Source organism: Pleurodeles waltl, chromosome 8, assembly GCF_031143425.1.
Source record: "Pleurodeles waltl isolate 20211129_DDA chromosome 8, aPleWal1.hap1.20221129, whole genome shotgun sequence".
NCBI classification, from domain to species: Eukaryota; Metazoa; Chordata; class Amphibia; order Caudata; family Salamandridae; genus Pleurodeles; species Pleurodeles waltl.
Genome location: NC_090447.1, coordinates 1,529,513,830 through 1,529,538,319, shown reverse-complemented (window position 1 = coordinate 1,529,538,319; position 24,490 = coordinate 1,529,513,830). Strand labels below are relative to the sequence as shown.

Below are 24,490 nucleotides of genomic sequence, written 5' to 3'. Positions count from 1 at the left end.
GCATGAGAGAGAAAGGTTGAGCTATGACATCCTCTTGTGAGTTTGTAGAAGAAACCTAGGTTTGTGTGGGTGAGCGAGAGAGAGAGAGAAGCTTAGCTATGGCATTACCTTGTGAGTCTGTAGAAGAAATGTATGGGTGTGTCTGTGTGTGTGTGAGAGAGAAGCGGTCACCTTGAAAGTGTGCAGATTAAATCTAGGTGTGTGTGTTTGTGTGTCTGTGTGTGTGAGAGAGAGGGAGAGAGGCTTAGCTATGGCATTACCTTGTGTGTTTGTAGAAGAAATGTGTGTGTGTGTGCCTGTGTGTGTAAGATAGAGAGAGAAGCAGAGCTATGCCATCACCTTATGAGTATGTAGAAGTAACCTAGGTGTGTGTGTCTGTGGGTGTTTGTGGGTGTGTGTGAGAGAGGCAGAGAAGCCTAGCTATGGCATTTCCATGTGAGTGTGTAAAAGAAGTGTGCATGTGTGTTTGTGTGTGAGAAGCTGAGTTATGACATCACCTTGTGTGCGCCCGTGTAAAAGAAATCTAGCTGGGTGATTGTGTGAGAAAGAGAGAAAAGCGGTGCTATAATATCACTGTGTGTGGGTGTAGAAGAAACCTAGATATCTGTGTATGTGTGTGTGTGTGTGTGAGTGTGTGTGAGAGAGAGAGAGAGAGATATTGAGATATGAGATCACATTGTATGTGTGAGTGTGTGTAGGACAAACCTGGGGGGTGTGAGAGAGGGAGATAAGCTGAGATATATCACATTGTGTCTGTAGAAAAAACCTGTGTGTGTGGCAGAGAGAGAGAGAAGCTGAGCTATGGCATTACCTTGTGAATCTGTAGAAGAATTTGTATGTCTGTGTGTGAGAGAGAGAGAAACTGAGTTATGACATCACCTTGTGTGGTGTGTGTAAAAGAAATCTAGCTGGGCATGTGTGTGAGAAAGAGAAGCTGTGCTGTGAAATCAAAGTGTGTGTGTGTTTTGTATAAGAAACCTATATATGTGCTTGTGTCAGAGATAGAGAAGCTGAGCTAAGATATCACATTGTGTGTGTGTAGAAGAAATCTAGATGTGTATGTGTGAGAGGGAGAGAAGCTGAGATATTACATCACTGTATGCATAGAAGAAACTTGTGTGTGAGAGAGAGAGAAGCTGAGCTATGACATCACCTTGTGATATGTAGAAGAAACCTAGATCTGTGTGTGTGTGTGTAGAAGCTTAGCTATGACATTATGTTGTGAGTCTGTAGAAGTAACGTGTGTGTGTGTGTGTGTGTGTATGAGAGAGAGAGTAGCTGAACTAAGACAGCACCCTGTGAGTATGCAGAAGAAACCTAGGTGTGTGTGTGTGTGTGTGAGAGAAGGAGAGAAGATTAGCCATGGCATTACCTTGTGAGTCAGTAGAAGAAACGTGTGTGTGTGTATGTGTGTGTGTAAGCGTGGGTGTGTGCGTGTGTGGATGTGCGTGTATGCCTGTGTGAGAGAGAGAGAATGAGTTGACATCACTGTGTGTGTGTGTATTTGTGTGTAGAAGAAGCCTGTGTTTGTAAGAGAGAGAGAGAAACTGAGCTATAACATCACCATACGAGTGTGTGGAAGAAACCTAGGTGTGTGTATTTGTGTGCGAGGGAGGGAGAGAAGCTTAGCTATGGCATTACCTTGTGAGTCTGTAGAAGAAATGTGTGTGTGTGTGTGCCTGTTTGTGAGAGAAAAGCTGAGTTATGACATCACCGTGTGTGTGTGTGTGTGTGCGTGTGTAAAAGGAATCTAGCTGGGGGAGTGTTTGAGAAAGAGAGAGAAGCTGTGCTGTGACATCACTGCATGTGTGTTTGTGTAGATAAAACCTAGATTTCTATGTGCTTGAAGAAACCTAGATGTGTGTGTGTGAGAGAGAGACAGAGAGAAGCTGAGATATGACATCACTTTGTGTGTGTGTGTGTGTGTGCGTGTGTGTGAAAGAAACCTGTATGTGCGTGTGAGAGAAAGAGAAGCTGAGCTGTGATATCACCTTGTGAGTATGTAGAAGAAACCTATATATGTGTGTGTGTGTGAGCGACAGGGAGAGAAGCTTAACTATGACATCACCTTGTGAGCATGTAAAAGAAACCTAGATGTACAGTATGTGAGAGAGAGAGAAAGAAGCTGTACCATGACATAACCTTGTGAGTATGTAGAAGCAACCTAGATATGTATGAGAGTGAGAGAGAGGGAGAGAAGCTTAGCTATGGCACTACCTTATAAGTCCATAGAAGAAAAGTGTGAGTGTGTGTGACAGAGAGAAGCTGAGTTATGATATCACCTTGTGTGTGTGTGTGCGTAGAAGAAAGCTAGGTGTGTGTGTGAGGGAGGCAGAAAAGCTGAGATATTACATAACTTTGTGTGTGTGTAGAGGAAACCTGTGTGTGTGTGTGAGAGAGAGAGAGAAACTGAGCTATGACATCACCTTGTGGGTTTGTAGAAGAAACCTAGGTGTGTATGTGTCTGTGTGTGTGTGTGTGTGTGAGAGAGAAAGGTAGAGAAGCTTAGCAATGGCATTACCTTGTGAGTACGTAGAAGGAAACTAGGTGTGTGTGTGTGTGAGTGAGAGAGAGAGAGAAACTTAGCTTGTGACCCTGTGACCGAGGTGTTTGTGTGTGTGTGTGTGTGTGAGAGAGAGAGGGAAGCTTGGCTAAGGCATTACCTTGTGAGTCTGTAAAAGAAACGTGTGTGTGTTTGTGCCTGTTTGTGAGAGAGAGAGAAGCTGTTATAACATCACCTTGTGTGTGTGTATGTGTAAAACTAATCTAGCTGGGCGAGTGTGTGAGAAAGAGAGAGAGAAGCTGTGCTGTGACATCATTCTGTGTGTGTTCAGAAGAAACCTAGATGTGTTTGTGCTAGAAGAAACTTACATGTGTGTGTCTGTGTGTTTAAGAAAGAGAGAGAGATTGAGAGAAGCTGAGCTATGATATCACCTTGTGTGTGTAGAAAACATCTAGGTGTGTGTGTGTGTGAGGGAGAGAAACTGAGATATAACATTACTTAGTGTGTGTGTGTGTGTGTGTGTGTGTGTGTGTAGAAGAAACCTGTGTGTGTGTGAGAGAAAGAGGAGCTTAGCTATGACATCACCTTGTCAGCATGTAGAAGAAACCTATGTGTGTTTGTGTGAGAGAGAGAAGCTTAGCTGTGGCACTACCTTATAAGTCCGTAGAAGAAAAGTGTGTGTGTGTGTGACAGAGAGAAGCTGAGTTATGATATCACCTTGTGTGTGTGTGTGTGCGTAGAAGAAAGCTAGGTGTGTGTGTGAGGGAGTCAGAAAAGCTGAGATATTACATAACTTTGTGTGTGTGTAGAGGAAACCTGTGTGTGTGTGTGAGAGAGAGAGAGAAACTGAGCTATGACATCACCTTGTGGGTTTGTAGAAGAAACCTAGGTGTGTGTGTGTCTGTGTGTGTGTGTGTGAGAGAGAGAAAGGTAGAGAAGCTTAGCAATGGCATTACCTTGTGAGTACGTAGAAGGAAACTAGGTGTGTGTGTGTGTGTGTGTGTGTGAGTGAGAGAGAGAGAGAAACTTAGCTTGTGACCCTGTGACCGAGGTGTTTGTGTGTGTGTGTGTGTGTGAGAGAGAGAGGGAAGCTTGGCTATGGCATTACCTTGTGAGTCTGTAAAAGAAACGTGTGTGTGTTTGTGCCTGTTTGTGAGAGAGAGAGAAGCTGTTATAACATCACCTTGTGTGTGTGTATGTGTAAAACTAATCTAGCTGGGCGAGTGTGTGAGAAAGAGAGAGAGAAGCTGTGCTGTGACATCATTCTGTGTGTGTTCAGAAGAAACCTAGATGTGTTTGTGCTAGAAGAAACTTACATGTGTGTGTCTGTGTGTTTAAGAAAGAGAGCGAGATTGAGAGAAGCTGAGCTATGATATCACCTTGTGTGTGTAGAAAACATCTAGGTGTGTGTGTGTGTGTGAGGGAGAGAAACTGAGATATGACATTACTTAGTGTGTGTGTGTGTGTGTGTGTGTGTGTAGAAGAAACCTGTGTGTGTGAGAGAAAGAGGAGCTTAGCTATGACATCACCTTGTCAGCATATAGAAGAAACCTATGTGTGTTTGTGTGAGAGAGAGAAGCTTAGCTGTTGCATTACCTTGTGAGTCTGTAGAAACAATGTGTGTGTGACAGAGAGAGAGAGAAAGCTGAGCTATGACATCACATTATGAGTATGTAGAGGCAATCTAGGTGTGTGTGTGTGTCTGTGTGTGTGTGTGTGTGTGTGTGTGTGTGAGAGAGAGAGATAGAGGGAGAGAAGCTTACCTGTGGCATTACCTTGTGAGTCTGTAAAAGAAACGTGTGTGTGTGCCTGTGTGTGTGTGAGAGAGAGAAGCTGAGTTATGACATCACCTTGTGTGTGCATCTGTAAGATAATTCTAGCTGGGTGAGTGTGTGAGAAAGAGAGAGTGAGAAACTGCTGTGACACCCCTGTGTGCGGGTTTGTGTTTGTAGAAGAAGCCTAGATGTGTGTGTGTGTGTGAGAGAGAGAGAGAAGCTGAGATATGATATCCCTTGTTTGTGTGCATGTTTGTAGAAGAAACCTGTGTGTGTGTGTGTGTGTGTGTGTGTGTGTGTGAAGCTGAGCTATGTGATCACCTTGTGTGTGTGTGTGTAGACGAATAGTGTGTGTGAGAGAGAGCAAGAGAAGCTGAAATTGTACATCCTTTTGTGTGTGTTTGTATATATATAAGAAACCTAGGTTTATGTGAGAGCGAGAGAGGGAAGATGAGCTATGGTATCCCCTTGTGAGTGAGCAGAAGAAACACGTGTGTATGAGAGAGAGAAGAGCTGAGCTATGACAACAACTTGTATGTGTGTAGAAAGAATTTTGGGGGTGGAGGTGGTGTTTAAGAGGAGCTGAGCCAAGACATCACTTTGTGTGTATTTGGAAGGAACCATGCTTTCTCCAAGCTGTGTGTGTGCGCATACATGTGTCTATGAACAGCTGAGTCATGGTACCACCGTGCGTGCATATGCGTCTTTAGAGACAGTGGGATAGAGGCAGGGTTCAACTGGGACGCAAAATAGGCCCAGGCAAGAAATTAAAAGTCACCCCATTAGCTAATCAAATAGCTTGAAAATAGTGTCCCACGTTTGCAAATCAGGTCAGTTTTAAACTTGTAAAGATAGGCTGTGTAAGTGTTTTGCAAACGTTTGAGAGACTGCATGTATTCCTGCAGACAGTGTTTTCGGTAATATCAGACGAATCAACAGTAAAAATCGACCCACAAACAGCCAAAAAACTGTCCTTACTCTCATGTTGGTCCTGGCCCCTTGACAATGGCATCTAGTTTCTATTGGCGGCAGAAGGTGGGGGAATACAATAATAATTAAAAGAAAAAAGAAAGAAAAGGCACTTACCTGACAGCGGCGAGGCTCCCTCTCCTCACGGTGTCCTCCTCTCCTCTTGGCTCCAACACGGCGCAGGGACCAGGAAACAGCGCTACCAAATCCGGATGCTGGTTTCATAGTGGTAACCAGCATGAAACCAGCGTCAGGATTGGTGGGAGCTGGCTCTCTCAGCGCTCACCAGAGCACTGGAGTCCTGTGCTTTCTCTAACTCAAATGTCTTAAGACAGCTAGATTAGAGAAGTTTAAATTGTGCATGTCACGCTGGCTGTCGCAAGACCGCCGGCCAAAGGGACTTGCGCACTTTAAACGAAAGTGCACAGCTCCCTGCTGCTGTCACTCAGCAGCAGAGCAGAAGTGGTCCCACCCCATCCTGATACTCCGTTCAGGACGGGGTGCTGAAAAATAAAATGGAAATAGAGAAAGCTTATTACCAGTTTTATTTTTCAGCTCTGGGGCATTTTTTGGGGCATTTTTTAAGCAGGACAACGCTCCTCCGCTCTCATGGAGGGCTGGCCCTGCCTATTGATATACCTCCGTAAAAAAATGTCATTCAGAGATTTTCATTTTTGATTGGTGTTTTAGTATCATTAGAGAAGTAATTGAGGCATTGCTAATGTGAGCCGATTTTTCCCGGATGATATTTTTAAAAATGGCGGATGTATTGCAGTAATGATGTAACATTTCAGGAACCATGAGACCTGTATACTTCATTTTGGTATCATAACATATTTTTTTGGGGTCAAGTAGTCTTATAGAGACAGAAAATAACTCCGCAGAGGAGAGTAACCATTCCGCTATTTTCCAAAAAAGCAGCTCTATAATGATGTGTTTTAGCCATCATATTGGTAATTTATTTTAATATTGTTTTCATTTCAGGCTTTCAATTTATTCAAATTCGTAAAAATAAGCAAAGCAGGTGGTAACAGACGATCTTTACCTCCTGACAGAGTGTTGCTAACTATAAAGTCTCAGGACTCCTTCAACAAAGAAAAATGTGCCGTACCCCAAACTAATCCGAAAGAAAAGCTAACATCAACTGAGGCTGGACAGAAGAGAGTTTGAGATGCTGCAGAAATAAGGCAAGACAGAGTTCGCAAAAAATTGAAACTGATCGGTGAAGAGGATGAAATATTTTATTATTTTAACAACAAGTTGCTTACAATGGAAAAAAGCCTAAGCCTGGAAAGAATCATCCAAAAATAGCAGAATCTCAACAAGAATCAGAGTCTTCTGAGAAAGCAACGAAAACCAAGCCCAATGTCCATCCACTTAGAAGATCGATGGCTACCCCTCGTCCACCTCCAACAATTGTTCAGAAAGAAGAGGATCTTCAATGTGTTATCTGTGTTTCAGCCTGAACAAGGGCCAAAGAGACTGATGAAAGAACAAAGTACAGAGTATGTGAGTCTCAAAGAGCAAACATGTTTTTATCTGCAGCTAGTTTCTTCCAAGATAACGTTTTCAGCCGAGTAGCAGACCTAAATAAAGTGGTGAATGTTTTTGCAGCGGATTTGGGTGCCTACCCAAACTGCATGCATGCATACATTTGAAAATATGAATGTACAGTGAGCTTTCAACAGGGCCGTAACTGCGAGCCTTCAGTTAAGTTTGCACTCTTTGAAAAACAAAATGAGGTTTTAGAGTCACTCTTGAATGCTGGCTACGGGTTCACACTCCGTGAGATCAGAGAAATAATGGTCAACATTGATGGAACTGTGTTGACCCATAATCATGAAATTAAGATTTTTCTGGTGAGAATGTGCAATGACAGAATTTGTTTTTGTCAGCCACTTATGGTGTTCTCAACTGATTTAACTCCTGAAGTTCTTGCTGCCAAAATAAGATCACAGGACGCTGTAAAATCCTGAAAGATTTAAATTTTGGACTTAATGACAAATCTTGTGATGTCCCAGAGCTCCGCAGATCATGGGAGTCAACAAGAATGCCTGATGTTGTCTTAACATTTTTTACATCATTGTTAAATATCAGCCAAACAAAGCTGTTACAAACTTAAAGTTCTTGAGGTCTGAACAGAAGCCATTGATGATGACTTTGAAGATCTAAGCGAAGAAGTGGAAGACAATCCCATGAACCAACAGGCTTATGTTGTGCAAATGTACTGTCTTTTCCAAATCATGTTTTATGAATTACATTGTGGCAAAAAGAAAGCTCCGCTACACATAGTGACTGCCCACGCGATCTATCACAAGTGCAAAAGTAGAGAGCTAATCACTTCAATGAATAGGATCGGTGTATCAACATGTTATAATGACATAGTACAGAGCAGGAACTTGTTAGCAGCTCATGCTATAAAATCTTGTGAATCCGACAGGACACCGCTTCCAGTCACTTTACCAGGAAAGGATTTACAATTGCTGCCCTTGATAATTTTGATTTTGAAGACAGCTTTTCTTTGTCCGGATTAACCAGCACACATGGTACTCCCATGGTGCTTTTTCAAGACTGTACCAATGAAGTAGCTGCTGGAAAACAAGCTGTGCCAGCAGTAGGCATACACAAACAAAGCTGGAAACCTATAACCCAACTACTTTCCAAAGTGTGCAAAATCACTACAAGCCATCTGCACATCCCAGTCTACCAGAACATTTCAAAGTGGCTGAGGACATGGAACTTCTACCTGATGCTGCGGTCTGCAACGCTGATTTAACTGAATTTATCATATTGCTTATTCGCTGCGTACTGAAGGATGAAGAAAAGCCAGTTCTTCAGTGGGCTGGAATTCATGTTCTGATCTTCCAGAATACTGCTCCACTGAAGAAGGTTGGGTTTTCACCAGTAATACCATCTCTAGTCCCAAACTACGCAACAGTTAACACAGCTCTAAAAAAAAATCCAAAATGTGCATGCTCAGCTTGAAGACGAGCCTACCTTACCAATTTTCAACGATGAAGGTGTTTTCCGTATTGTAGCTGACATTTTTATGAGCAATCCAGTAGAATTTGATGATCTTTATCCAATGGTGGGTGTTTTTCAAATGACAAAAGTTGCTTTGCAGTGTGCAGGACGTTATCTCAGTGGATGTGGCATAGAAGATGCACTTATTTGTTTTTTTAAATATTTTTATTGGTTTTATGTTTCAGACATAAAATACAAACTGTTCAATTATCGCCAGCAGAATCTCTAAAACATTGTCCTATATTGAAACCATTTAACAACCACAGACCCCACCCCTAATACACGCATTGGAACACTATCAATCCTATAGTATCTTTTCTTACTGCAGTTGCCGGGAGTTTGTCTTGTGTTAGCTATCATTGGGATTGCACGCTCGTGGCCAGAGTGGACCCCATTCAGCTGGGCCTATATCACTAGCCGCCTGGTGGAGATTCCAATTAGGTTGCCAACCGCAGATGGCTGCCCGGGTGGCTCTACACCCTATACTTTATTAGTGTACTTACGTTGGGAAGCTGGTGAGTTGTGAATACAGGAGGAAAAGGGGGAGAGGTGTTTGTGCCATCATGCTGGGTCGTCCTGCGGGCTGTGCCTCTGTGTTGGAGGATGGGGAGAGAGTTGTATCACGCTTATTATAGGTGTGTATTCCCTGGCTCATGGAGGCATCTCGTCATTTTTGGCTTCGAGTTTGGTAACCAGAATTTCCCAAGTGGAACACCCTGTGTGTTGTCGCCCCTCCTGCGCAAATTTTTTAAGTACGTGGTATTCGGTGCGAGCCCAGCGTAGTATTAGAGTGAGCCAAGATTTACGATCAGGAGCGTTGGGGGCCTTCCAGTGCATCGCTATCAATCTTTTATACATTAAGCAGGCTAGATCTACGAATTTGTGCAGGTATCTTTGCTTTTTAGGTCTCTCCCTCAATCCCAGTAGACAAGACCCGGGGTCTGCTGACAACGCAAGCCCCGTTAACTCAGAAGTCTCCCGCACCACCTCCAACCAGGCAGTTTGTACATTAGGGCAGTCCCACACCATGTGGTAGAAGGATGCTGACAGTGCCTTGCATCTGGGACACACTGGCTCGGAGTCGGGGAACATTCGCTTTATCCTGGCGGGGGATAAATATGTTTGATGCGTGAAGTTAAATTGAGTGTACCTGAATCTGGGGTTCCTTGACACGCCGCGGGTATGATACAAGGCTTTTGGCCAGTCCACCAGTGGGATCGGGGCGGGGAGTACAGCGTTCCATCTCTCCCGGGCTTTCTCCGCCTGTGGTTCGGGAGATTTGTTTAGGATTTTGTACAGGCTAGATATTATTTTTATTTGGTCATTGTATTGTAGGAGATGGTGAATAACTGGGGAGACCGCCGGTTCCGAGATGCCTGCCCCCCACGTTTTCCTTATTGCGTGGCATATAGCGTGGTATGTCAGAAACTGGCCGGGGCATATCTCAGTGAGGGCCTGTAAAGCCTCAAATTACATTAGCTTGCCATCTTCGAAGCAGTCGCCCACTGTCTGTACCCCTGCCTCCATCCATGTCCGCGTCGCCTGCGCTCCAGCTGCGATGCCCCCCAGTATGTAGTCCAATGGTATATGTGGGGAGTAGGGGAGCTTACTCGCTCCGTTTTGCACGAATTTAGCCCAGCACGCGTGCGCCACCGCAAGCAATGGGTTGACATATTCCGCTTAAGGGTGTTTAGATGTCAGCCACTTTAATAGGGCGGTCCCTTCCAACCAGGGCTCCAGGAATGTGGCTTCTGCCTGCGCTGGTCTGTGGATCCAGTTCAGAACCCACTGTAACTGTGCGGCTGCATAGTAGCGTTCAAAGTTGGGGGCCCCCAGACCGCCCACATCCACCGGCCGTTGTAGCGTGGCTAGAGCCACACGTGCTCTGCCACCACCCCAGATGAGTTGCAGCAGGGCTGTGTCTAAGTTGCTGAAGAAGCTTTTGGGAATAGTTATCGGTAAGGCCTTGAAGTAGTATAGTAGCCTGGGTAGGATCAACATGTTTGCAATCGCCACCTTGCCAGGCGGCGAAAACGGGAGCTTGTTCCAGAATTGCAATGAGCCTTTTATGGAGGTCAGCGCTCTCCCCAGGTTCCCATCTCTTAGGTCTTCTGTGTCGTGGTATATATTTATCCCAAGGTATTTGAACGTTTCCGGGCACCACTTTAGACGCCCTACCTGAGGGGCACCCTGACTATCGGTTGACTGCTTTGCCAGAGGGAACGCACAAGACTTTTTCCAGTTTACCACTAGACCTGACAGGTCTCCGAACTCAGCTAATAAGGATATTACTAAGGGAACAACTACGCGGCCGTTCCGTATGTATATTAAGGCATCGTCTGCGTATAATGAGATCGTGTGATGGAGCCCATTCCTGATTATTCCCCATTCGCGCTCCATGAGGCGTACTGTTGCCGCCAAAGATTCCATTGCTATGGCAAATAGTGGCGGGGATAGAGGGCAGCCCTGCCTTGTGCCCCTGGAGATTGAAAAGCTATCGGAGATCACCCCACCCGTCTTCACCCTTGCACTTGGGTTAGAATACAGTGTCCGGACCCAGCGAATATAGTTGGGGCCTATTCCCATGCGGGCCATTGTGGCCAAGAGGAAGTCCCACTCGAGCGTGTCAAAAGCCTTCTCGATATCCAGTGAGAGCACCATTTCCTCTCGTGTGTCTCTGGGAGTATCCCCCATTATGCTCAGTAGTCTGCGAATATTTAGGAAGGTGTTGAGCCTAGGAATGAAGCCATTTTGGTCTGCGTGTACCAATGAGTGCATGAGGGTGGCTAATCTGTTAGCTAGAATTTTGCCTAATATTTTACAGTCTAAGGCCCTCATTCCGACTTTGACCGGCGGCGGTCGCCGCCGGCCTGTCGGGGGCCGCCAGAATACCGCTGCGCGGTCAAAAGACCGCCGCTGTAATTCTGACTTTCCCGCTGGGCTGGCGGGCGGCCGCCTTCAGGCCGCCCGCCAGCCCAGCGGGAAAGATGCTTCCACGATGAAGCCGGCTCGGAATCGAGCCGGCGGAGTGGAAGCTGTGCGACGGGTGCAGTGGCACCCGTCGCGTATTTCACTGTCTGCCAAGCAGACAGTGAAATACTTGTAGGGGCCCTCTGGGCCCCCAGGGGCCCCGCGACCCCCCCTACCGCCATCCGGTTCCCGGCGGTCGGACCGCCGGGATCTGGATGGCGGTAGGGGGGGTCGGAATCCCCTCGGCGGCGCAGCAAGCTGCGCCGCCTTGGAGGATTCAATGGGGCGGCGGTACACTGGCGGGAGACCGCCAGTGTTGCCGGTCCGACCGCGGCTTTACCGCCGCGGTCGGAATCCCAATTGGAGCACCGCCGGCCTGTCGTCGGCGGCCTAAGTTCAGAAGTGATAGTGGTCTATAGGATTTGACATCTGTGGGATCGCGGCCCTGTTTGGGGAGTACCACTATCATAGCTTCTCTTTGGGATGTGGGAAGGCATTCGTTAGTCTACGCTTCTACGAACACTCTTAGAAGGTGAGGTTTCAGGCAAGGTAAGTGGGCTTTATAGTATTCTGCCGGGAGGCCGTCTGCACCAGGCGCTTTATTTCTGGGCAATTGTGCAAGGGCTAATTCTATTTCATCCATTGTCATGGGAGCCTCAATTTTTTCTCTATCAGTTTGTGACAATTGCGGCAGGAGAGAGTCGTGAGAAAAGCCTCAAGCTGTGGTGCAGTGCATGAGGTGCGCTTGGTGTATAAGTTTGGGTAGTATTTTCTAAACGTCTCGTTTACCTCTGCTTGTGTGGTAGCCATAGCATGTGCGCCCACACGTATGGCCCCTATTGGAGATTGCTGTCTATCCTCACGGAGCAGCCAAGCTAACATTCTGCTTGATCTATCCCCTTCTGTTTGCAACCTTGTCAGGTGATAGTTGTAATCGTGGCAACGGAGTTTGCTGTCAGCGACATTGTAATTTAAGCGCTTTTCTTTTAGGACAGTGTGAGAGATTTCCCCTAGTGCTACCGCTATTTCCGCTACTCTGAGCTCCTTCTCCAGTTTGCTAATCTCCGCTTGCAAGGAGCGTCTCACTCCCCACGTGGAGGATATGCATACTCCGCGTGCTACCACTTTGTGGGCGTCCCACTCTATTGCTCGTGTTGTTGCGGACATGGCATTTATTTCCCAGTACTGGCTTATAGAATCTTTCAATGTTTCAGCGAATGCCTGGTCCTGTAGTGCTTCCGCCTGGAACCGCCAGGTGGGGACCGCCTGGCGTGACCTACCCCAATTCAGTGTTACTCTCAGTGGTGCGTGGTCCGACAGTGTCTTTGCTAAATATTCCGACTCGCTGATCAGTGCCACTATATCTCGGGTGCCCCATATTATATCTATTCTGGTATGGGTGTTGTGTGGAGCTGAATAGAATGAGTATTCTCTTTGTTTTGGGTGGCCTAGTCGCCATATGTCGTGTAGTCCCATGACGCTTGCCCATTCTTGCAGGGGACCTGTGGGTTTCCTGATTGCTAGCGAGCTCGCATGGGCACTAGATCTATCCAATGTTGCCGATGGTGTGCTGTTGAAGTCACCACCCCATAGCGCCAAGGTCATGGGGTGGGACAGTAATGTTGGAGTGAGAGTGGTGAGGAATCCCGTAGTCCCGCTGTTATGAGCATATATACCAACCACTGCTATTTGTCTACCGTCTAATCTGCCCTCCACTACCACGTATCTTCCTCCTTGGTCTATTTTATGTGTCAATAAGTGGAATGGGACTCCCGCCGCTATCCAGACCAGCACCACCCTCGCAAAGGCCGAGTACGTTGTGCCTATCAGCAGGCCTCCCCATTTCGTGCGCAGGTCACGTAAGTCCCCTTCTAGCATGTGTGTCTCTTGAAGGATGGCAATGTGCACTCCTAGTCGTTTGAGCCGTGCGTGTACTCTGGTCCGCTTGCTCAGCGCCCCCAGGCCCCTAACATTCCATGTCACTATAATATACTGGTTTTTGTTATTTTTACCGGATGGCGTCATATGGCGTTTTGGGGGTAAATCTCTGTGCTTAGGTGCTGAGCTTTGGTGTTGGCCCATCTGGTCACAACCCTTCTGTAGTTGTCATTTTTTAAATATATCGAGTGCAGCTGCTTATTTTGTGTTTTAAGTGGTTCCGATACATGCATTTCTGCTAAACTACTAACCCCAACCCCCTTTAATAAATCCCCATTACTACTTATAACTGGTGTAAAACGACTGAACTCAAAAACACGTGAACTAACCCATATCCGGTTGGATTTGCATATTGGGGGTCTCTCTTCCAGATGTGGCTCTTATAAGGGGCTCACATCTTTCCGCAGACATAGTCTGCTAATATCGTTGGGCGCCCCTCGGAAATTGGACTCCTTCCCGCACCGCCCCGCCGCCCGCAATCCGCCCCCGTATACCCCCTATGAGTTAGCTGTACATTTATATCAAAGATACACATTGCTGGAGGCGCATTCGCCCCGGTCCACGACAGCTCTACAGAATCTCCGGAGGCTTTTCGGATTTCGAGCGTCAATGAAGCCAGCGGGCCGATGAAGTAGATATATGCGACTTAAAGTTCGTCTGCGGACCTGGGGTGACCTTTGGCCCACCTAGCTCTCCAGATATTGTAGATGTGGAATTGGCCGTGTCGGAGTCCGAGCCCAGCTCCGGGGGTTTCCTAGCAGTTGCAAAGTTGCTTTGCATGTGTAAGGGCGTCTCTTTTAGCACACGTGCTCTGTCTTCCGCTGCCTTCCGGTCATTGGGCTGGCCCCTGGTGCGTCTCTTGGATCGCTTCCTTGAAGCAGAAGTTTGCCATTCCTCCTCTCCCTCCGCAGCTTCCCGCGGGCGAGCTAGGCCCTTGGCATGTAGCCATATCCAAGCATCCTCAGGATTAGTGAATATGTGGGTACGGTCCTCCGCAACCACCCTTAGTTTCGCGGGGAAAAGCAGGGCATATTTTATGTTATGCTCTCGCAGGCGCTGTTTAATTTTAACGTACGAGTTGCGTTGGTTCTGCACCTCCTGTGTAAAGTCTGGGTATGCATTTATAGTCGAGTCCTCGCACTTGAATGGGCCTTTGTTGCGAAATTGTTGTAATATTGCATCTCGGTCTCTATGGTTCAGGAATCTGGCGATCAATGGTCTAGGTGGTTGGCCAGGGGCCGGGGGTCTGCCCGGTATTCTATATGCCCTTTCCACAGAGAAAAACTTGGATGGAGCCCCGTTTAGCACCTCCTTGATTAGCCAGTGTTCCAGGGGGATTTCCGATTTTGTTTGCTGCATACTTTCAGGAAAACCCAGGAAGCGTACGTTATTGCGGCACGCCCTGCTCTCCATTACTTCCGACCTCCTCCAGAGCATCTTCAGCTCCGCGCCCATGGGCTGGATCTGTTTTTGGTTACCTTGAGTCATTGGGGTTAAGTCGGATATTTCATCCTCGGCCGTTTTCACTCTTTCGGCTAGGTTTCGGTGATCCACGCGCAGGAGATTCAAGTCTTGTGCAACTGCGTCGATTCTGTTTTCTAGAGATGATTTAGTGTCCAAAATCGCCTGTAATACTCTCTCGAACTGAGCAGAGTGCGACGTGAGAGTGTTTTCTAGTGACTGTAAGGACGGGTTGGATTGCTGGTCAATGGGTGTTGATACATGAGTGCTACAGTCCAGGTTCTTGGTTGACTTGGCCCTGCCGGCCATTTTGGCTGCCTCAGGGTTGCCTTGCTTGCAGTTATTTCGCACTATTTAGCGCTTTCGGCGGATTGGCCTTTTGCTTTATGTCCTCTGTGTAGTGTGCGCGTTTGGCACTTGGAGCGTGAGATTGGCTAGCAGTGCAGAGGAAGAACTTATTCCTGTTGTTGAGTGACCGGGGCTTGTAGCAGCGTGTTCACTGGTGGGTGCGGCGGCCACCGAGCCCCCCCAGGCCTCTACTTGATGCCCCTGGAGGGGGATATGGAGCGTGTTAGCTGGAATAAAGTGCTTTCGCCCTCTGGGGTGGCAGCGGGGCCTGGGGCTAGGAGTGCCCCCGGTGGAGAGAGGGGACCCAGCCGATGTCCGAGGCGGTTAGCGCAGTCCTGAGTGCTCAGAGAAGGGGGAGCGGGTGACCGGGGCCACGGGCGGACCCCGCGCTGGCACAGGGCAATTAGTTGCCTGCTGCACATATACAATTCGCAAGGCCCGAGCGCGGTCCGAGCATGCACAGCACACACCAGCCGTCAGCACTACGCGGGCAGTCAGGGCGTAGCCAGCAGGGGCCTGCGGCACATTTTAAGCTTGAGGCCTCCTTTAGTTCGAGCGCAGCTTGCCTCCTTTTTTGAGGGGCGCGGGCTGCTGTGGAAGAAATGAGTCAGCGGGGAGGGGGGCAGGGGTCCAGAAGTGGCCCATCCGCACAGATCAAGCTATCCCCTCCAGGTCGCCCCCCCTTACCGCGTTGTGCTGTCTTTTGTGCGTGCTTCTCTTCTCCTCCTCAGGCCACCAGCTGCATAATTCTTTTAATCCTGGGCAGAAGCGTCTCCTCAGCCCGATATCGGCGCTGCACAAAATAGCGCATCGGCCCAGTTTCAGCACGCGCACCAGCCTCGCGCCGGCCACCTGCCGCACCGCGAGGGTGCAGGACGCCGCCCCCAGGCCCCAGCACGCTCCGGCCAAGATCGGAGGGCGCGGTGCACCAGCACCCGCAGCCGTGAGAAAGACGATCGGGCGCCGGCCGCGCCGAGCAGAGGCGCGGGCGGGACTGCTGAAGCAGCTCCCCGCGCCAGTCACCTCGTCCGGGGCGAGCCCCTCACAGCCGGGTCCCAGCCCGCCCGCTCAGCCGAGCCGCGGCCGGCCCCCGGTGAGCACTCCGGTCCGCTCCAGCTGAGCCACCACCCCGAGGATGGCCACAGGTCTCTAAGGGGCGCCCTTCAGGATAGATTGGCCTAGCCCAGGACGGAGCGCTCGGCTCAAGCGTCCATCCCGGCCGCCATTTTAGCTCCTCCCTGACGATGCACTTATTGAGGCTGAAATCTTTGGAAGGAAAACTGTCCAGTCATTAGTGAGCAGAACTCATTATGTTCACTCGTTACAGGGTATGCTCATCATATCTGAGGCTATAGAAACATTGCTTTGGAATGCTTTCTGGAACAAGAATGACAGATTTAAGTTTTGCATATCTTATCTCAGAAATGAACAAGGCACAGGGTGCACTTCATTCAAAAGACACAATGCAAAGCCCCGCAATGCTCAATAAACTCAGTTCAAAATCAGAAAACCTGAAAACCACATTCATAGAGTTTGTCAAAGAATCAGAACTTTGCAAGTACTGGGGAAATGTTTTACACATGATAACACTAGTGAAAAACTTGGTACCTATAGATCCGGAAGGTGATTGGGAGTTGCACGTGAGGACTGAGGAGACTGTGGAGTCACTGATTACTGTGTTTCGCTAATTCGATTGCATTAAACACCTGAGATATAGGTCCTGGTATTTGGAAAGAGCAAAGAAGCTAGAGATGGAAAAAACATACCTCCAAAGGCATTTTGTGATGAAAGACGGAGAGAGAAGGTTCATTGCTGTGGCTCAAGATATGAAACTGGAAAATATGATCCACAGATGACAGAAAAGCTCCAAGGGAATTGTTGGTCAGACATGTAAAAGTGAATATGTTGCTCAATGGCAGCTAGTTTACCATGAAGTCCTTTCTATTTGCAATGTTGTCAGAGAGATGAGAAATTGGAAACTAGTGGACCATCGTGAAACTGTTCCTCACCACAAACTTGTAGGAAAGAAAGGGGAACGTTTTAATAAACATGTTGACAGTCTTCTTCATTTCATGCCACAGCAAGGAAGCCCCTTTGAAATGACTGAGCCTGTGCGACTACACAACATTGTGACTAAACAATATGTGGATAATCATATAAAGACTTGTCTACTAGATATTCCGGAGCATGGATTAAAACTATACACAGAAATGAAGCAGGAGAGATTTGTATTGAAAATGAAAAAGCCGCTTGACATAATCACTAAAGGTAAACTTCTACGCTTTGTCATAGTAAGAGTTTCCTCTAACCAGCCACCACAATACAGGTTACAAAAAAACAACTTTTGCAAGCACATAGAGAAATGGATGTAGCAAAAGAAACGGGTGAATTTATCAAGAACATTCCGTTGAATTGTCTTCTTACAACAAATGCATTCTTTGATGGAGATGCTGCAACCAAACCAGTGAAGCACAACCTTGTAGAAGAACTTGAAAAAAAAACATTAACCTGGAGAATTTCAGTTCGAAAAGGTGTCATCATTGAAAACTTCTGTTGTTGTGGACTATATGTCACAATTGCGAATGGTCAAGATTTCATCCATGCAAAACTTCGGAGATGTTAACTCGCCAAAACATTGCTGATGCTTCAGTAAACACTGAATTTCTAATTATTGCAAGTGGAATGATTGTCAATGAAGAGTTGGTGCCTGCAGAGTTATATTGAAAAGGTATCTGCCATATTGTTCAAGAACTTAACAGCAAATTGGGGGAAGCTGACCTTTGTGTTGTGCCACATGCTGAGTGGGCTGTTCGAAATAAGTCCAATCAAGTCACTGTACTGTCAAATGACACAGATGTTATTATCGTGCTACTTCGATTTGTTGCAGTGCTCATAAGTCAAGGTCTGTCATAGTTATGGATACGTTATGGGACAGGCGAGAAAAGACACTTAGGCCCTCATTACAACCCTGGCGGTCATAGACCGCCAGGGTGGCTGTCCACGGAAGCACCGCCGCGGTCGCCCCGCCGGATTTCCCCCGGCTGGGAGAATCCTCCATGGCAGCGCTGCAAGCAGCGCCGCCATGGGGATTCCGACCCCCTTCCCGCCAGCCTGTTCCTGGCGGTTTTTACTGCCAGGAACAGGATGGCGGGAACGGGTGTCGTGGGGCCCCTGGGGGCCCCTGCACTGCCCATGCCACTGGCATGGGCAGTGCAGGGGCCCCCTAACAGGGCCCCACCATGATTTTCACTGTCTGCATGGCAGACAGTGAAAATCGCGACGGGTGCAACTGCACCCATCGCACCCCTGCAACACCGCCGGCTCCATTCGGAGCCGGCTTCAATGTTGCAGGGCCTTTCCCGCTGGGCCGGCGGGCGCTCCTTTGGCGGGCGCCCGCCGGCCCAGCGCGAAAGCCAGAATGTCCTCTGCGGTCAATGGCGGTTTCCGCTTGGCGGGCGGTGCCCGCCGCCCGCCAATATCGGAATGACCCCCCCTAATCCTGCTTCATGTTCTGTACATGAAACTTGACCCGGAGATGCCCAGTGTTCTTATCAAGGCACATATTCTTACGGGTGATGACACTACGAGCAAAATTAGAACAAAGCTTGGAGCTTTAACTGCTGGACCTGTGAATCTTCTAAAAGGATTTGCTGGGACATAAGAAGAACTTGACTTTAAAGACATAGAAAAATTCCTTGTGTGTGTGTGTGTGGAAAACAGCTTCTGGCTGTCACACATTTGACGATCTTCGGTACAGTGAGTTCAAGAGATCAGTCCTGCTAAGTGACCTTCCACCGACGTCATATTCTGTGGTTCGATACAATAAAAGAGCGTTCTACTTGATCAGAAGACGTGTAAATGTATAGAAAGATCCGTGTGATTTTTGTTTGCAAGCTATTGATGGGGTGGTAAAACCTATGAAATTTCTAAAGCATCTACCCACAGAATGTCCACTCACATATACTTGCAAAACCTGTGCTACAAAAAGATGTCCCTGTCGATATGCTCTTCTCAAATGTTCAACATTCTGCAAGTGTTGCACTAACGATTGCTGAAACAAATAAAGTGAACTATGAAAACGTGACCTAAACCAGGAGTGATAAACATTTTTTCCTATTCAGAACATAAACATTGTTTGGTGTAAACATTAAAGGATTAAAAACCATTGTTATTTGTTTCATTTCTATATATGTCTCTTTTTCCCCTATTATAGCTGCCATTTTGTAAAATGGCAGAAGGGTTGCTCTGAAGAATTATTTTCTGTCTCTGTAAGACTTCTTGAACCCTAAAACCTATGTTTTGACACTAAAATGAAGTATATAGGTCTCATGGTTCCTGAAATATTACATCATCACTGCAACACATCCACCATTTTTAGAAATGTGTCCAGAAAAATTGGGATCGTTTCAGCAATGTCTACGCATGCTAAATTACTTCTCTAATGATACAAAAACACAAGTCAAAAATGAAAATCTTTGGACAACAATTTTTTACAGAGGTATATTAGGGGACCGGGATTACGTGTGAGGCCAGCCCTTTGGGCACTGCCAGATTGCCCTTTGGGCCAGTCCGACCCTAGTGTGGCAAACACGCAAGTGCAAGGAGAGCGAGCCAAAGCCCGGCTCAACCCTGTTAGCCCATGCTGAGCCATCAGATGTAGCATGTCAGCCACTATCGGTCACGCCGCAAAGGTCGGAAAAAATTTCATAAACACATCAAAATAAAAAAAAAAAGTATTTATTTATTGAAGATCAGTGTTTCACCTTAACCTGGATTATATCAGCACTCTAAGTGACACTTCTTGAAAATAATATAAACTTGTTTGACACTTTCATGATTGCTTCCATGCTGTGACGGAATTCCCACGAGGCAGACAAGAAAAATAAATCTGTTTTTAATGGTCACTGATTATATGGCCAATATTGTTGCTATTTGTGGCGCAAAACTATTGCCTACTGAGCCACACAGCAAAGATGTTCTTATAGTTCACGCCATTAAATAATTCAGAATTATTTCATGGCGCCTTCAAGTTTGTAACTCAAGGAAAAGGAGTGTAAAATATTAAGACTTGCTCAAGCTCACACAATTTGGCCATGAGGAGAGGCTGGGATCTGAGAAGAGGTTTCCTGTTGACACATTGTGCGACTTGGCCTCGGGACAGTGATGCTTAAACAGTTGTCAGAGGGGGGGGGGGGGGGGGGGGGGTGGCAGCAAGGTTAAATTACTGAAGTCATAGGGATTGTGAAAAATCCAAGTGTCACTCAGAGAACAAGTGTAGTGAAGGAGCCACTCACCGTTAGCATGAAAGGGGTATTTAGTAAGTGGGGCATTTTAGAGCACACTGTCACAAATGTATCACTAAAGCACTGTGTGGTAGCCACAGTCATTTACAGGCAGGACATTTCCATCCACATGACCACTAAATGTGCACAGACCTCCCCTTTTATTGATAAAGCTTTATAGGGCACAAACGATAGATCATATGTGGAGTTTCAACCACAATTTATCATATGCACATCGTCAAATAAATTGTTTACATTGATCTTCAGAATTATATTTTTTAAAATCTCTCCATTTGTGCTTTCCTAACGGAAGATGTATTTTGAAATATTTGTACATTTCATTTACAGTTATTTAAATTTAATGGTGTGTTAGAAAAATAGACACCCTGACGCCTCTCCTTTCATACTCGTGCATGCCAAGCACCGTTGTCTCATAGTTCATAGTTCACTTTACAAAATCCAGTCCTACAAAACTGCAGTTAGAGAAACAAAAGTAAACACCAGTCTCCATGTTAAAAGAATAAGCAGCAAATTGTCAGAAGACAGAGCCTGACATTTGACCTCTGTCTTCCAACGCACAGCAAATGTGCCCACGCCCTCAGAGCTAATTACCCCACACATTACAGCTCTCATAACATCTTCTATGGCATCATTGATAATATCTCTACTACATTTGCTGTAAAATTAAGTAACTATAACTCGTACATAGCGAGGGCACTATAACTAAAGAACTTCTATGGTTTTGTATGTTTAAAATGTGAGTTAACTTTAATGTCCCTGTAACCAATGGTTCTTTCAGTGAATTTCTATGTTTTTTTAATGCAAAGTAATTTAAATTAATATATGTTAATCCAACCACTGCTGTGGCGGTCCCTGCGGCCAATCCCCATAAACACCCAAACCCGCGGTACGCACGGCTGAATGCGGTGTTCGTCGAGGGTTGGCTACTGGGCCTGTCACTCTGGGCGTGAGAATAGGTGTGAAAGGGTGTCTCTGGTTGTCAGAATGGGTGTGACAGTCTGTCTGAGTGTAAAAGTGGGTGTGAGAGGGTCTGTGTGGTTTTGAGAGTGGGTGTGAGAGTGTCTGGGTGTGAGAGTAGGTATGATGGAGTCTCTGGGTGTGAGTGTCTCTGTGAGTTGGTGTGTTACTGTCTGTGCATCTGTGAGTGGGTGCATGAGGTTCTGATTGGGCCTGAGAGCTGGTGTGTCAGTGTCTGAGTGGGTCTGTGAGTGAGTGCTTGTGTGAGTGAGTGGGTCAATGAGTGGGTGCATGAGTGTTTGAGTGTGTCTTTGACTAGGTCTGTGAGGATCTGTGTAGGTCTGAGAGTGGGTCCGTGAATGTCTGAGTGGGTCTGTGAGTAGATGCATGAGTGTCTAAGTGGGTCTGTGAGTGGGTGCATGAGTGTCTTGAGTGCACCTGTGAGTTGGTGCATGAGGTTCTGAGTGGGTCCTTGAGTGGGTGCTTGAGTGTGTGAGTGGGTGCATCAGTGTTTGAGTGGGTCTGAGAGTGGGTGCGTGAATGTCTGAGTGGGTCTGTGAGTGGGTGCATGAATGTCTAAGTGGATCAGTGAGTGGATGCTTGAGTAAGTGAGAGGGTCTCTGAGTGGGTGTGTCAGCGTCTGAGTGGGACTCTAAGTGGGTACATCAGTGTCTGAATGGGTCTGTGAGTGGGTGCATGAATGTCTGAGTGCGTCTGTGAGTGGGTGCAAGAGTGTGTGAGTGGGTCTCTGAGTGGGTGCGTCAGTGGCTGAGTGTGGATGTGTGAGTATCTGTGTGGATGTGTTTGTAGCTGTGGGAGTGACTTCACCACAAAGGAACCTCACCTCTCCCTCCCCAATCTCCCTCTCTTTCTGTCTCTTTCTATCTCTCACCCTCTCTCTCACCTCTCTCTCTCTCTCCCTTCTCTCCTCTGTCCCCCTCCTCTGTGTCTCCCCCCTCTCTCTCTCTCTCCTCTGTTCCCCTCCTTTGTCTCCCCCCTCTTTCTCTGTCTCTCTCCCTCCTCTCACTCTCTCCCTTCTTGCTCCCCTCTGTCTCTCCCCCTCTCTTTCTCTGTCTCTTTTTCTCTCTCTCCTCTCTCCCTCTCTCTCTCTCCCTCTCTCTCCCCTCTGTCTCTCCCCAATCCCCCACCCCGACTCTTGCTGCTGTGCCTGTGAGATATGGAGAACAAAGGCATCTCCAGCCCTGCTCATCCCTGACTCATCCTGCCCCAATTCCGGGGATTACACACACTGTGTCCGACCCCTGCTGTGCCAGTCACTGCCACCGAAGCCAGGCTTCCCACCCCACCACACACACACACACCACCACCCACACACATCACCCCACCAACACAGACGCACACACACCTCCCCCCACACACACCCCCCCCCCACACCCCCCCCCCACACACACACTACCCCACCACACGCACACCACCCCCTAACACACACACACCCCTCCCCCCACACACACCCACCCACACAACCCACGCACACACACTCCTCCCTCTCCCCCTCACACACACACACACTGTACCCGACCCCTGCTGTGCCAGTCACTGCCACCGAAACCAGGCTTCCCACCCCACCACACACACACACACTGTGTCCGACCCCTGCTGTGCCAGTCACTGCCACCGAAAACAGGCTTCCCCCCCACACACACACACACACTGTGTCCGACCCCTGCTGTGCCAGTCACTGCCACTAAAACCAGGCTTCCCACCCCACCACACACACACATACACACCACCCCCAACACACACACATACCACTCCCCACTCCCCTAACCCCACCCACCCACACACACACCCAAGACACACACACCACCCCCCACACCCACACACACTACCCCCATACACACACAACCCCAACACACACACCCCTCCCCGCTCCCCGCCCCACCACACACACACCCACCCACATACACACCACCCCCACACACAGTGTCCGACCCCTGCTGTGCCAGTCACTGCCACCGAAACCAGGCTTCCCACCCCACCACACAGACACATACACCCACACACTGTGTTCGACCCCTGCCGTGCCAGTCACTGCCACCGAAACCAGGCTTCCCACCACACACACACACACTGTGTCCGACCCCTGCTGTGCCAGTCACTGCCACCAAAACAAGGCTTCCCACCCCACCACACACAAATACACACACTGTGTCTGATCCCTGCTGTGCCAGTCACCGCCACCGAAACCAGGCTTCCCACCCCACCACACACATACACACACACACCCTGTGTCCGACCCCGCCGTGCCAGTCACTGCCACCGAAACCAGGCTTCCCACCAAACACACTGTGTCCGACCCCTGCTGTTCCATTCGCTGCCACCGAAACCAGTTCCCCCCACCCCGCCATGCAATGCTCTGGTATCTGATTAAGAGTCTTCTATAGCGCTGTTCTACACAGAGAGGTGTCAGTGCGCTGTATAAGAGACTCAGGCGTGCTTGGAATATGACGAGAAATATCCACAAAGAACTGAACCTGCTCCAGGAGAGAGGGATGTGAGGAAGGGAGGGAGGGTGGAGGGCAGTGAGTTACGAGGTGAGGAGAGGAGATGTAGAGGGAATGAGTGGTAGGGCTGGGGTGGCTTCCCTTCACCTGTCCAGCAGCGGGGGCAGCATGGATGGCGCAGGCCAGAGGTTTTTATTATGGTTTTTAATGTGTGAGTGTTTCCTGCACTTCACGTCTTCAGCAGCCCACAAGTCATGCACCGAGCGGAATTTGATTTTTTTAAGTTTAGTTTTCAGTTGAAGAGTTTCTTTCCTTCTAATACTGTTACCCATTGACAGTATTTAGGGGTGCATGGGGGTTTCTCATGTCTGAGGGGTTCGACAGGGACCCACACAAGCTTTAATTAGGTTCTGGACTCCAGGTGTGGCCAGTGTAGGCCCCTGGGAACTGGAGTGTTATGCCCCAGGGGTTCTCAACCTTTTGATTTCTGTGGACCCCACTTCATCATTACGGGAGCACGGGGATTCCCACTTTATCATTACTGGAAGCCGGGGAACCCCACTGAGCTATTACTGGATCCCAGGGACTCCCACTGAGTCATTATTGGAATCGGGGGACCCCCACATCATCATTACTGGAGCCCGGGGACCCCCACTGAGTGATTTCTGTATCCCAGGGACTCCCACTTTATCATTACTGGAAGCTGGGGACCTCCACTGAGTCATTTCTGAAGCCCGGGGACGCCCACTGAGTCATTTCTGGATCCCGGGGACTCCC

General features: G+C 48.0%; 1 protein-coding gene across 2 annotated transcripts in view; it reads left to right on the top strand.

The window, feature by feature from the left end:
- PDXK (pyridoxal kinase) overlaps positions 1-24,490 on the top strand; it is a 244,282-nt gene that overhangs the window by 124,296 nt on the left and 95,496 nt on the right. The window lies entirely within an intron of this gene.